Below are 11,922 nucleotides of genomic sequence, written 5' to 3'. Positions count from 1 at the left end.
GTATTATAAAAAATAGTCTCGTTATTCTTCAGAGAATACTTTGTGAATGTAAGTTTTTTATCAGATGAACACACTCTCAATAAAGTCTCTTCTATTTATTTTTCCAAATTTTTTAATAAAATGTAATTTTTTCAATTTCAATGTCGATTTCGCACCCGATATTACGAATGAAGTTTAGAATGTAAAAATGGATAAGAAATCACCATTTGTGGAGAAGATGAGTTTACAGTGTGGGTTAATGGCTGGCTACGGGAGGTTGTGGAGAGGGCTGTGTTCGTGAGAAAGGGCTGATTCGGCAAGAAAGGGGCTGGAATTTTTGGGTATGATTCTGGTTAAATGCTGGGCATAATTTATGCCTTGTGTCTTGTGTATTTCTTTCTGCCCCACAAGCTTTATACACAGGTCTATATTTATAATTCAAGAGTCCGTAGTCATATTAAATTCAAAAATCTCATACAAAAACAAGCTGATTCCTTGTATGATTACAAACGAAGCTCCAAGCATGTCTTTGGCTTTATTCAATTAAAGACGAGGTTTCACTGATGTTTAAATTTATGGACTCGGGATTGATGGGGTAAAAAGATCATGGGCAGATGTAGAAGAATTTCCAATCCATGATTTATCAGATGGAGGAAAGAGGTCTTGTGTGCTGTTTAAACTCTGGTCCATGACCTGCTGATAGTGGCCTTTGAGAAGTTTGGAGTGTAAATCATCACCATAAATGCTAGGATCTGAGATCATCTCCTGGATGCTGGTCTGTCCTTCAAGCATTCTCGCCACTTCTGACATTGCAGGCCTTAGAGATGGAGATGCATTGGTGCATAAGAGAGCCAATTTGATCATCCTCTGAGCTAGCCTCTTCCTTGTTGAATTCAGACTGCAGCTTTGGGTCCACTATCTCCATTAAATTTCCCTTTTTTTGCAGTACATGGGCCTGTGAAAGCAAAAAGTAAAGTATTTGCAGAGAGGAGTAGTGCCTAATGCATCATGGATTCAAGAGCAACAAGAACAGACTCGTAACTTACCCAGTCAAGAAGACATACGAATTCATTTGTTGTCCTGTAACTCGAATTGCTTCTTCCACTGACAATTTCTAAAGCAACTCCAAAACTATAAACATCTGCTTTGTCTGTTAAATAACCCCACAGCGCATATTCTGGAGCCATATATCCTCTGAAATCAGAACCATGCCAGATTAGTGACTCTACCGGAGAATATTGCGATCACTGAATAAAGGAAGCTGCAAATTAAGTCTGATTAAAACTTACATGGTTCCAGCAACACGAGTGCTAATGTGAGTGTTCTCCTCTTCATTGAGCTTAGCTAGTCCAAAGTCTGATATCTTGGCACTTAGATCTTTGTCCAGTAATACATTTGTACCTTTGATGTCTCTGTGAACAATCCTGATTGCAGATTCTTCATGGAGAAATGCTAAACCTCTGGCTATTCCAACACATTTCTTATATCTTGTTGGCCAATTCAGCATCAGAAAACCATGCCTCAAGAATCAGCATTATATGAGTTTTATATGTACAAACATATAGACACCTCTTTTACGTTGACAACCACCAGATTGGATCTCCAACAACATGAAATACCAAAAATATCGCTCTCCAGAGTGTATAAGAGGAGCCTTACAAGTTATTCTTGATGAATGAACTCCTGTACGTGTTTGTACCCCTGGTTTATAGATTCAAATCATTAAGTTTCGCAGCAACCAGGAGTATCCCAAATTTAAAAAGGGAGATGCAAGCATCATTGTTCACTTCATATCAAGACATTTCATTACACCTTAATTTCTACGCCTTTCAATTAGTCCATTTCTTATTTCCATTATCTTATATATTAATTTCCTTGTTTTACAATAATACACAATACTGATGTTAGATTTCTTTACATCAAAGTTTACCGTAAACTTGACTCGTAACCCTTACATTGACATTATTACACAACAACAATATTTACTAGCATCATTTCTCTTTTAGTTAAAGTATTATTTATTTTACTTGACCCATTCCCAACCTTATAACTTAGTAAAATCATTAATTTTATTTAATATGCTAATATTTTTCACATTGCATATACAACTTTTCAAATATCACAACTAACCACTTTGATTTCCATAACCACCTTTAAATTTCTAAAATTTCTTGACATACAGTCAACATAATGTTATAATGAGTATTCATGCACTCAATGATTTTTATCAATGCCAATTTTGATACTAATGATTAGAAATTAAATTACACAAAATTGTCCGATACTATGGGCACGTAATGATATACGATATGGAAGAGTGCCTTGGGCTCTGAATTCTCACAACCACGGAGATAGATTCTTTAGTACACCATTTTTCATTTTAGTACATCATTTTTCAAAAATCATTATTTTGTTTTTCATTTTAGTACACCATTTTTAAAAAATCTCATACAAAAACAAGCTGATTCCTTCTTTAAATTTAAATTTTATTAAAAATATCTCACGTGTGCGGCGTCGCGGCCAGAAATCCACTTTCATTATTTTATTATCTATCTATCTGGCAAATATGGGGAGACAAAAAATTCTTGTCTCTTATATGTGGAAAGCAGGAATGAGAGTCGCCACGTAGTATTTTGGTCACTAGAATCCCTAACTGGTCTTAGAGATCGGGTACGGGGACTGGTTGCGTAAAGGGAAGGTATTAGCACCCCAATACGCCCTACCTAAGGTAAATTGTATTGTTTTATTGTCTAATAAAATTTAAGATCTTATCGTGTTTTTTAGTTGTTGGTTCGTCTATGGTTTAAGAAAAGTTTTCCTCGATAAAGAAATCATTATCTTATCGGGTAAAACCTAACCATTCTAACGTCAACAAAATAATTTAATATCCGGAATACGTTTTATGTATAAGGTCGTAACCCCATATACTAAAAAAAAAAAAAATTTGAAATTTTTGAAATATTGGCCTAGTTCTCGTGACTTTAATAAACTAGTTATTAAAGCCAACATGTATGCTAATACATATTTTTGAATTTTTCTTTGTTGTATGAAAATACAATATGATTTTTTTTTTATTTTTGAGAGACTTGGCTGTATGCATGAAAACAAAAAAATATATATTCGTCAAAACATTGAAAACTAAATATATATATATATATATATATATATATATATATATATATATATATTTATATATATTTAATTTTTCAATGTTTTGACGAAAACTAGGTATCTTAATACCGAATTTGTATCTTTAAGGTATAAAAATACAAACCAATACTAAGCAAAATTCAGTAGAAAAATACACGGGAAAATCACAGATTTTTTAAAATTATTTTTAAATTTTTTTGTTGATTGGGCCCAGTTCGAACCATGTGGCTGGGCTGCACCCGGCAACTCAAACCCAGTCACTGGCCCAAGCCAGTGACCCGGTTGGCTGAGAGACTATGCACGCGTGAATTTGTTTCACGCGTGCATGAACAGTGCAAAGGTGATTAAATTACCTTCACGCAGTGTATATGCTCATTTGTAGATTTAAGAGAATATGAAGACGAACGCACCTGGTTTCTAGAAAAACTGAAGATGATGACAATTCTGATCTTGCGTTCTTTTTATTATTCTGGACTTTCTCTCTGGGTTTCTTTCTTTGCTTCTGTTTCTTTTCTTTTATTCCCTTGCCTCTGGTTCCGAAGGTCAAGGGACAACAACGATGGAGGCTGGTTGCTGTTGGGTTTTTCTTGCTTCTGTTCGTTTGTTCCTCTGTTACCGTCTCCCTATGCTGCCTAGTTCTCCTTCATGTCTCCCTTTGTTTCTTTTTATTCTCCCTGTTCTCTTTTTCTCCCTCTCTGTCTCGTCTTTCTCATTGGCGCTGGAACCTGCTGCTTGCAGTAGCAGACGAAGATGACAGTGTGGAAGGGCTGTTCCAACACTGCTTCCTCTCGGTTTTTTTTAACTCTCTCCTTCCTTTCTTCACTCTGCCTCGCCGTTTTTCTTTCTGCCTCTCTGTTTCTCCTCCTTATCCTCTTCCCCCCTCTGTCTCGTCTTTCTTCCCGTGTTTCCCCCCCTTCATTCGTCTTTTTCTCCTGCTTTTATAGGCCAGAGACGACCTTGTGCTGGTAACGGCCAGCTTGATTTCAATGCCTTTAATGATAAAACGTCTCCAATATTTCTATTTGTAACAACCCTGATTTCCCATATTCTTTTTCGCGATACATTGAAAATTTTCAGGTAATTTCTTTTTTTTAATATACCAGCTCCACCAAATTTCTACTAAATTTCGACAGAGTCTCTCATATTCTAGGAAGTCTCACGTTATCGACAAAACCATATTACACTTCCAATTTTAATTCACATCCTGATCCAATCATCCTGGATCTCAACCCAACTCAGCATCATCAACACAACATATGTTATTCAATAACGTCATATAATGTAATTTAAGTGAAAGATTCGATTTCCAACCCTAAACATGCATGGTTAAATAGGTACTTAAAGTTACAAACATTAGATTAAAGTCATACATTCAAATTTAAGAATTAATATTACATTTCAAGTTTTAGGAGATAAGAATCTTAATTTACAAATAATTACGTGGTCAAAAGCAAAAGGTAACTAAACCAATATCATTCCGGACGCGACTCTGATGGACCTGAAAATAGAAATTAACGTGTACACATAAATATAAAAAGGTAGTAACAAACAATAACAATGATAGGTAATAACCTTCATAGAATTTCTTTTGAGACATAAAATTAGGTATAAACCTCTTTTACAAGCATTTTCAATCTATTACCAATATCCATCTAATATCCTTTCCCATTTGTTGAGAATAATTTCATCTTGGAAATCTCAACACAATTCAACGATTTTCGAACACCATCTCCTTATAAATCAATTCTCACTTATACCCAGACATTTCTCTCTTGGTATTATTAGCTTATCTCATTTCTTTGGAATAACTAATCAATATTTTCCCTTTTATTTTCTAGAAAGTAATCGCCGACACTAATAAATCTCATTAGTATCATGAGTCTTTTAATATTGAGCTAGACTAATCACGTACATTCACGTACCGATATTAACACAACCGATTAGTATCATTAACTATTCTTATCTGGAGTATCAAATCTTATTCATATCTGATTTACCATTAAAGTTGCTGATGTCAAGAACCCTTGATATTATTAGCCTCCTTACCTGGAGTAGCTAACGACACCAGAAATGGTTGTCGATACCAATATGACCCATTGATATCATTAACTATTCTTGACCGAGAATAGTTAATAAACTTATCTTTTTCACTGAACCAGGAGGAACCGTGCCGATGTTAGTAATCTTTACTAACATCATTAGTCACCCAATTGCTCGGGATCGACTAATCAATTTAAGAAATGCCGGCACCAATGAAACCTCATTGTTACCATTAGCAATCCAAACCTGAATTGCTAATCAATGTCGTCTGAAATGCCGATATGTCACTTGAAATTTCCATTCATATCGATCCCCTTCTTTCTTTTCTTCTTCTTCTTCTTCCTTTTTTTTTTCTTTCTTCCCCCCCATTTTTTTTTTACATCATATGCATTATAACAACTGTTGCTAAGTATCATTCACACACAAACTTAGTTATCGACACTACGACCATAATAACATAATTAATTCGATACATAACAACGCACGCAAGTCACCCCTATTCGTTCAAACATTATCCTAACTAATAGAGGTATACCGTTGCACATAAGGTATTCTTACTCATTTCAATATCATCGAAGCAATAAAACAATAAATTCTAAAATTTATCAATAAGTTTACACAACTTAAAAAGACAAGGTGCGATACACCTGCTTCCTTCACATAAATTATTTAAACACATACACATCATCAATAAACATATATAAATCGAGCATCAATAATTTAATCATAATATACTATTAATTTATCACCCTAAAGTCGGTACACTTCATTTTTGTTATTACACATCTAACTCAACAGTCAGTACAGTAGCGCCACTAACTCTATTCAAGCCAGCTAGTCCACTATATTTTCCTCGACATAAACATTCATAATTACACAAGCACAAGTACATTTATAGAAAATACCATTTATTTAACTCTAACAAGTATTGTAAAAACAAAAGTTTGAGGTGTAAGACACCTACCTAATGCTTGAACTCGCGCAAAAGTCCCATGCTACTGAACAGATTCTGCAATCTCTCCTGTATCATTAAAGATACATATCAAATGTGGCTCCACCATAATTGAAAATTCCATTCTAAAATTCATTTAAATTTAAAATCGCATGACACATGCATTCACATATTTATTTATTTATTTTCTTTCCTTTCATGACTTGTCTTTCCAGGCTGAATATATTTAAACATGACCTAACAATTTTATTTTATTTTATTTTTTTCTACTCAACCCATCATGTACAGACTTAGTAACTTCACATCCTTACATTTATTCATACCATTGAAACTAATTCATTTTTCTTATCAAACCAACATCCTTACATTTATTCATACCATTGAAACTAATTCATTTTCCTTATCAAACCAATTCTTGGTCGAATGACCTTTTTTTTTTTTTTTCATGATGAGTTTTCAATTCTTTTTCATAAGTCCACTTTACTTCATCTTAAGTAAATTTAACAACATATTTTTCATCATAATTTCATGCACGCCTTAATTTAACCTTTTTCTCCCCTTTTATTATCCATTTGGACAACCTTAAAATTCCATCAAAAAATGAAATTTTCCTCACATTAAGCTATTATTTCAAACATAACACAATTCGTTTGGCATTCAACAAACCACAATCCCATAAAAATCCCCATAACATTAGGTCGAATAAACTCAAGTTCAAGATTTCCATTTTTGGTTGAATTCCATATTATGATGAGAATTTGGATCCTTTTAAAATTCTTCCAATTGACACTCTACCTAATTTTTTTTGTACACATAAATACATCCATACCTAATTTACATAGAAAATAAATCAAAGTCTTATCTCCTTATTTCTTCTTCATTTGGCCGAATGCCTTCATTCATGGTAAGGGATGATTCCCTTTTTAATTATTCCAGATAAACCTTTACCCATTCATTTCATATATATTATAACCTCATTCAACTCAAATTCCATAGCAATTAAAACAATTAAGATCATCCTCTCATTTATATGTCTAGGCCGAATCTTTGCATCAAATGGAGGATACAATTTTCTTCAAGTTTTCTTTCAATTATCACTAGACCCAATCCTTTTTAATGCCTAAAAACATATATCCATTAAATCAACAAACTTAATGTCCCTTCATCCAATTTCAAAACTTCTCTAACACATTTTACAACACAATTAATCTATAACAACACTAATAACAAGAACATATTTTACCATTACACCTTACATAAACCCTACACCCACACAATTCTAATTTCATCAAAACATGTAATTAAATCAAGCTTCCTAAATTTTTACTAAGACTAGCAATAGATTCAAAAAACAATAAGTCATCAACCTATAAGTTTTTGCTTGAACCCAACGGTCAGAATGTAGATAAACGAGGTGTATACAATATATATAAAAATCAGAATGATCCAACAGTTTGATATCCATAGATCTGAATAAAACGGAACTCACTTAAAAATGGACGAGCTATTGTTCAACATGAACGACACCTTGCCGGAGAGTGCGATTCCGATCTCCACCATCCAGAATTAAGACAACATCTAGGCGCACCACATATTCAAAAATAGACATGATCCAACGGTGGAAGAGAGAGAAATCGGCCGGCAAACAAAACTGCCCTGTAGGTGTATTTCCTTTTGTTTTCCAGGAAACTTCCGATGATGATTTCTGTCAAACGGATTATGTGATTTCAAATCCCTCTGGTCAGTTAGTAGAGGAGTGTGAGAAGAACAACATATCCAAAATAAACATGATCCAACGGTGGGTTCCAGAGATATGGCTACCGGAGCATTATTGGTTCCTCCCAATTCTGCACCTCTCTCTAGCCGAATTCTCTATTGTCTCTCACACCTTTTATTTTTTATTTTTTGAACTGGTGGTTTTTTGCTGTTTTAAAGGCACACTTTCCCCTAATTACATTTATGTCCCTCATATATATATATATATATATATATATATATTATTTTATTTTTCATGTAAACTATCCGGTTTGTTTCTGCTTAAATCGTTAGTCTTTACCAAACTCCCATTGGGATGAGATCTTTCACCAAGATAGGAAAACATATTAATAGACTTCATGCAAAATTTCATCCAGATCCGACGATTGGATTGAGTGCTCTGCTTTCTAATGTAAAATTGGTCAGTTCATGACTTATCGTCAACGATCCAAATTTTCTTGTTCAATCTTCACATAAAATAATATTAATTATCCTTCTAAACCTTTAAGGTCATTTTATTATTTTGGAATATATTCATTTTAAAATTTTTGCCTTTATTTATTTATCGGGTATTATTATCGTTTCAAAGTAATGTCACTGATTTTTAATTGATGCTTGCACCTTCAGTCCTGCCATTTTCATTGAATTATCCTTTATTATAATGTATTCTTTATTACCTCACTTATTTCTTAGAAACATTTTTTTATTTCTCTCATTATTTTATCCATCAAAACACATTACCAGTTTCTCTGTTTTTATGGATTCTAAAACAAAATTCATTTTATGGAGGTTATCCCCTCCATTATATATCACTTTTAGTCTTACGTTTACATGGCAGGTTATACATCCGTATATTTAAATTATAAATTTTCTAGGGTTTCACACTATTGCTTGAAACGGTTGATGAGGAAGAAGGTAATGAACAGTTGTCCATGAAACGGCTCTGTTTCAAATGGCTATTTTGAGATGTGAAATGACCATTTTCAGTTTGGTCACTTAAGTTCTGCAATTTTGTAATCAAGTTCTTGGATAAATTGTAATTGGATCCCTTGATTTTAGCACCTTTTCCGGTTTGGTCCTTGGTTTTGGATTGTTTCAATCAAGACCCTAATTAGCCATCAAACTTCAATAATTATGCAATTAAGCCCCTGATTTGACCAAATCAACTCTTTAAAATTATAATTGGACCCCTGAACTTTAATTTCTTCCAATAAAAGCCTAAATTGACTTAAAAATCAATTTTTCTTGCAATCAAACTCTCCATAAATTCAATTAAACCTTAGATAAAATTTAATTGAGTCCATAAACATCTGATTTTGGACTTTTCTTTCTCAAATTGAATTTTTCTTGTCAACAGGGTTTTCACCAGTTAAAAATATACTGTCAAATTTCAATTCTTGTATTTTTGAACCTCCTCAACCAATTCCTAGTCATTTTATGGGTGTTCTAGCATCTTTTTCTCACTCCTATTATTTTTTTGGATTCCTCCCGAATATGTATTTTTTTGTATTTTTTTCATTTTTTGTGTGGGAATGCAAAAATGGGTAACAACAAAAAAATATTCATAATATCAATCCCCATAAATCGGGAGTAATAATCACTGGCCAGGAAGAGTGCCTGGGGCTCTGAATTCTCACAACCATGGAGATAGCTTTCATAGACCGTTTACATGTATAGAATTATAAATCCATAACCATAGCAACATGGATGGTAAGCAACAAAACGTTGTCTAAATCTTGATCATTAACAGTATCATCATAAATTATATGATTACAAACGAAGCTCCAAGCACGTCTTTGGCTTTATTCAAATTAAAGACGAGGTTTCACCCTGCATAGGAAGTCAATCACGCATCTAAAAGCTATAGCATAATAAAATTGTGATAATACGAAAAATTCATTAGATGACAAACCTTGTATACGGATCCCAAACCACCCTCTCCAATCTTGTTTTCTGAATTGAAATTGTCAGGGGTCGCTTTTAGCTGCCTCAAGGTGAAGGAACCAGTTTTCAAATCTAGCCCTTTAAGCTCTGCACGTAGCAGTTGGTATGGGAGGATGACAGTCAGGAGACATATCGTGAAATAATAGAAATGCTTGAACATCATACATCCATGCACTACGCGCATTCTTTAGTGTGATTCGCCATTATTTAGAAAATTAAGAGAAGACTCAGTTTGCGGAAATGACTGATTTTACAGTACCTCGTTCTCTTGTGTATTTGTCTCCATAGCAGAGCTTCCAATAAATGACACCCATTACCAAGAGAATAAGGAACGCTGCTGAAGTGACAACTCCGATCACAATAGGTTTCTTACTTGCTTCCTCAGGTTCTGATATTAAATAAAATTGCAAACGCAAAGAAGGCTAAACATCCCATCAAATGGATAATAAACATTAACGCTGAAAAGACACACGAACACTATAGCACAGTTCAATTCTCACCTTCACAATAAGTTCTGTAACCTGAAAAACCACAGATCACGGAAAGATTCTTAGATGGGATAATGAAGTGAGTGGGAAGAAGCTTACAGTTACAGTGACAACAAAAATCAGGCTAATCATTTATGCAGATTGGTTTATGAGACACATTAAATGTGTTTAATCTCATCAGTTAGGGTCCTTCTACTGTATAAATTAAACTCCTTGAAGTCTGCAAGTTTCAAATGAGAGGCAGAAAAAGAACATGTAACATACCTGAACATACGGATATAGCAGAAATTATAGGACCATAATTTCCTCTTCTTGGAATGCTAGTAGTGCCTTTTCCAGCCCAGTATAATCGGATCTCCAGGGTACGGTCTGTCACAGTGGTGTTGAATGCTATTGTGAAATTTCTGTTAGATCCTTTGGCTTCCTCTGTAAAGTTAAAATCCTTTTGCACTTGTATTCCCTAGAACAAAGTTTCCTACTCAAAAGGGTTTCTTTGAAAAAAAAAAAAAAAGACATCCACAATCTCTTCGGAAGGAAAAGATAATTAATTACCTGAATGTAAATATCAAAAACGCGCCTTGCAACTTTGTTGTACAGTTTTTCATCTGTGAATTGTATCTCAGCAAAGTGGAGTCTGACAGTGTAATTCCCATTTTCTAGACAATATCCATAATAAGTGATAGACAGGGGAGTTTTACGAGCTGTTGCATACAATCCAAAGTCAACCAGAGAAATATTAGAATTTGATTGAAGCGTATATTTGTTATCATTGAAGTTGTTATCATCCATGAAATCTCCTGTGCTGCTGAATCCCCAGTTTGATCCTAATCTATAATAACTCCTTGCAGCAGCATTACTTTCACTATCTTGATCACCTTCATACAAGATTTTCCCATTCTTTACATCTTGTCCACCACAGTTTATATGGAATGAACGATAACCTGCAGCACATAAAACTAGTATACCATTAGACATGTTTCAATTTTCCGTTTTGTCATACTTATAGAAGCATATCAATGTGGATTGAGTTTACTTTACTACAAAGCTTCAAAACTATGATTAGTCACTGGTCAACACTTCATCAAGTGGCTTGCCATTGTCAGATTAGTTCAACTCAATGAATTCCTTCTGTCAACTTTTGGTTTCTGACGGTGAAACCAGTGGTCAAGTTCTACTTCAAACCACGTTTTGATGTATAAATTTTCCAACAAAGTGACCATGAATTGACCTTATTAGTTTTTCGAGATAGAATCTAATTAAAAAGCTAGCTAACAATCATCAATGTCATTCAAACATTGAAGTACACAAATAAATATGGTACATCGATAAACTTTAATGGCACCCTTGGATTTTATGAAGTGCGCAAGTTCTTATTATGAAAAAAATAAAATAAAAAACCATTCAATTGGAAGAAGATCGCTTCTGTATATCATGGAAATTACAGTATGTTAGAATAATAAATTGTTTTGTAGATTGAATTCTAAGAATCTGGTATCAGAAAAAAGCCTCGGAATCAGAATCAAAACATGCTTAAAAAAATTGTATCACTCAAGGAAAATATGCAAGATGTGTTTGCTCTTTGAAAAAATGATAAGCATTATACTCTGAGCATAA

General features: G+C 33.8%; 1 pseudogene; it reads right to left on the bottom strand.

Annotated features, from left to right (window-relative positions):
• Window positions 1-486: 486 nt before the first annotated feature.
• LOC127903969 (probable LRR receptor-like serine/threonine-protein kinase At1g07650) lies at window positions 487-1,501 on the bottom strand (annotated as a pseudogene).
• Between the last annotated feature and the right edge of the window lie 10,421 nt (window positions 1,502-11,922).

Source organism: Populus trichocarpa, chromosome 11, assembly GCF_000002775.5.
Source record: "Populus trichocarpa isolate Nisqually-1 chromosome 11, P.trichocarpa_v4.1, whole genome shotgun sequence".
In the NCBI taxonomy this organism is placed as follows: domain Eukaryota; kingdom Viridiplantae; phylum Streptophyta; class Magnoliopsida; order Malpighiales; family Salicaceae; genus Populus; species Populus trichocarpa.
The sequence above is the reverse complement of the archived record's forward strand: the minus strand, read 5'-3'. Positions and strand labels throughout refer to the sequence as shown.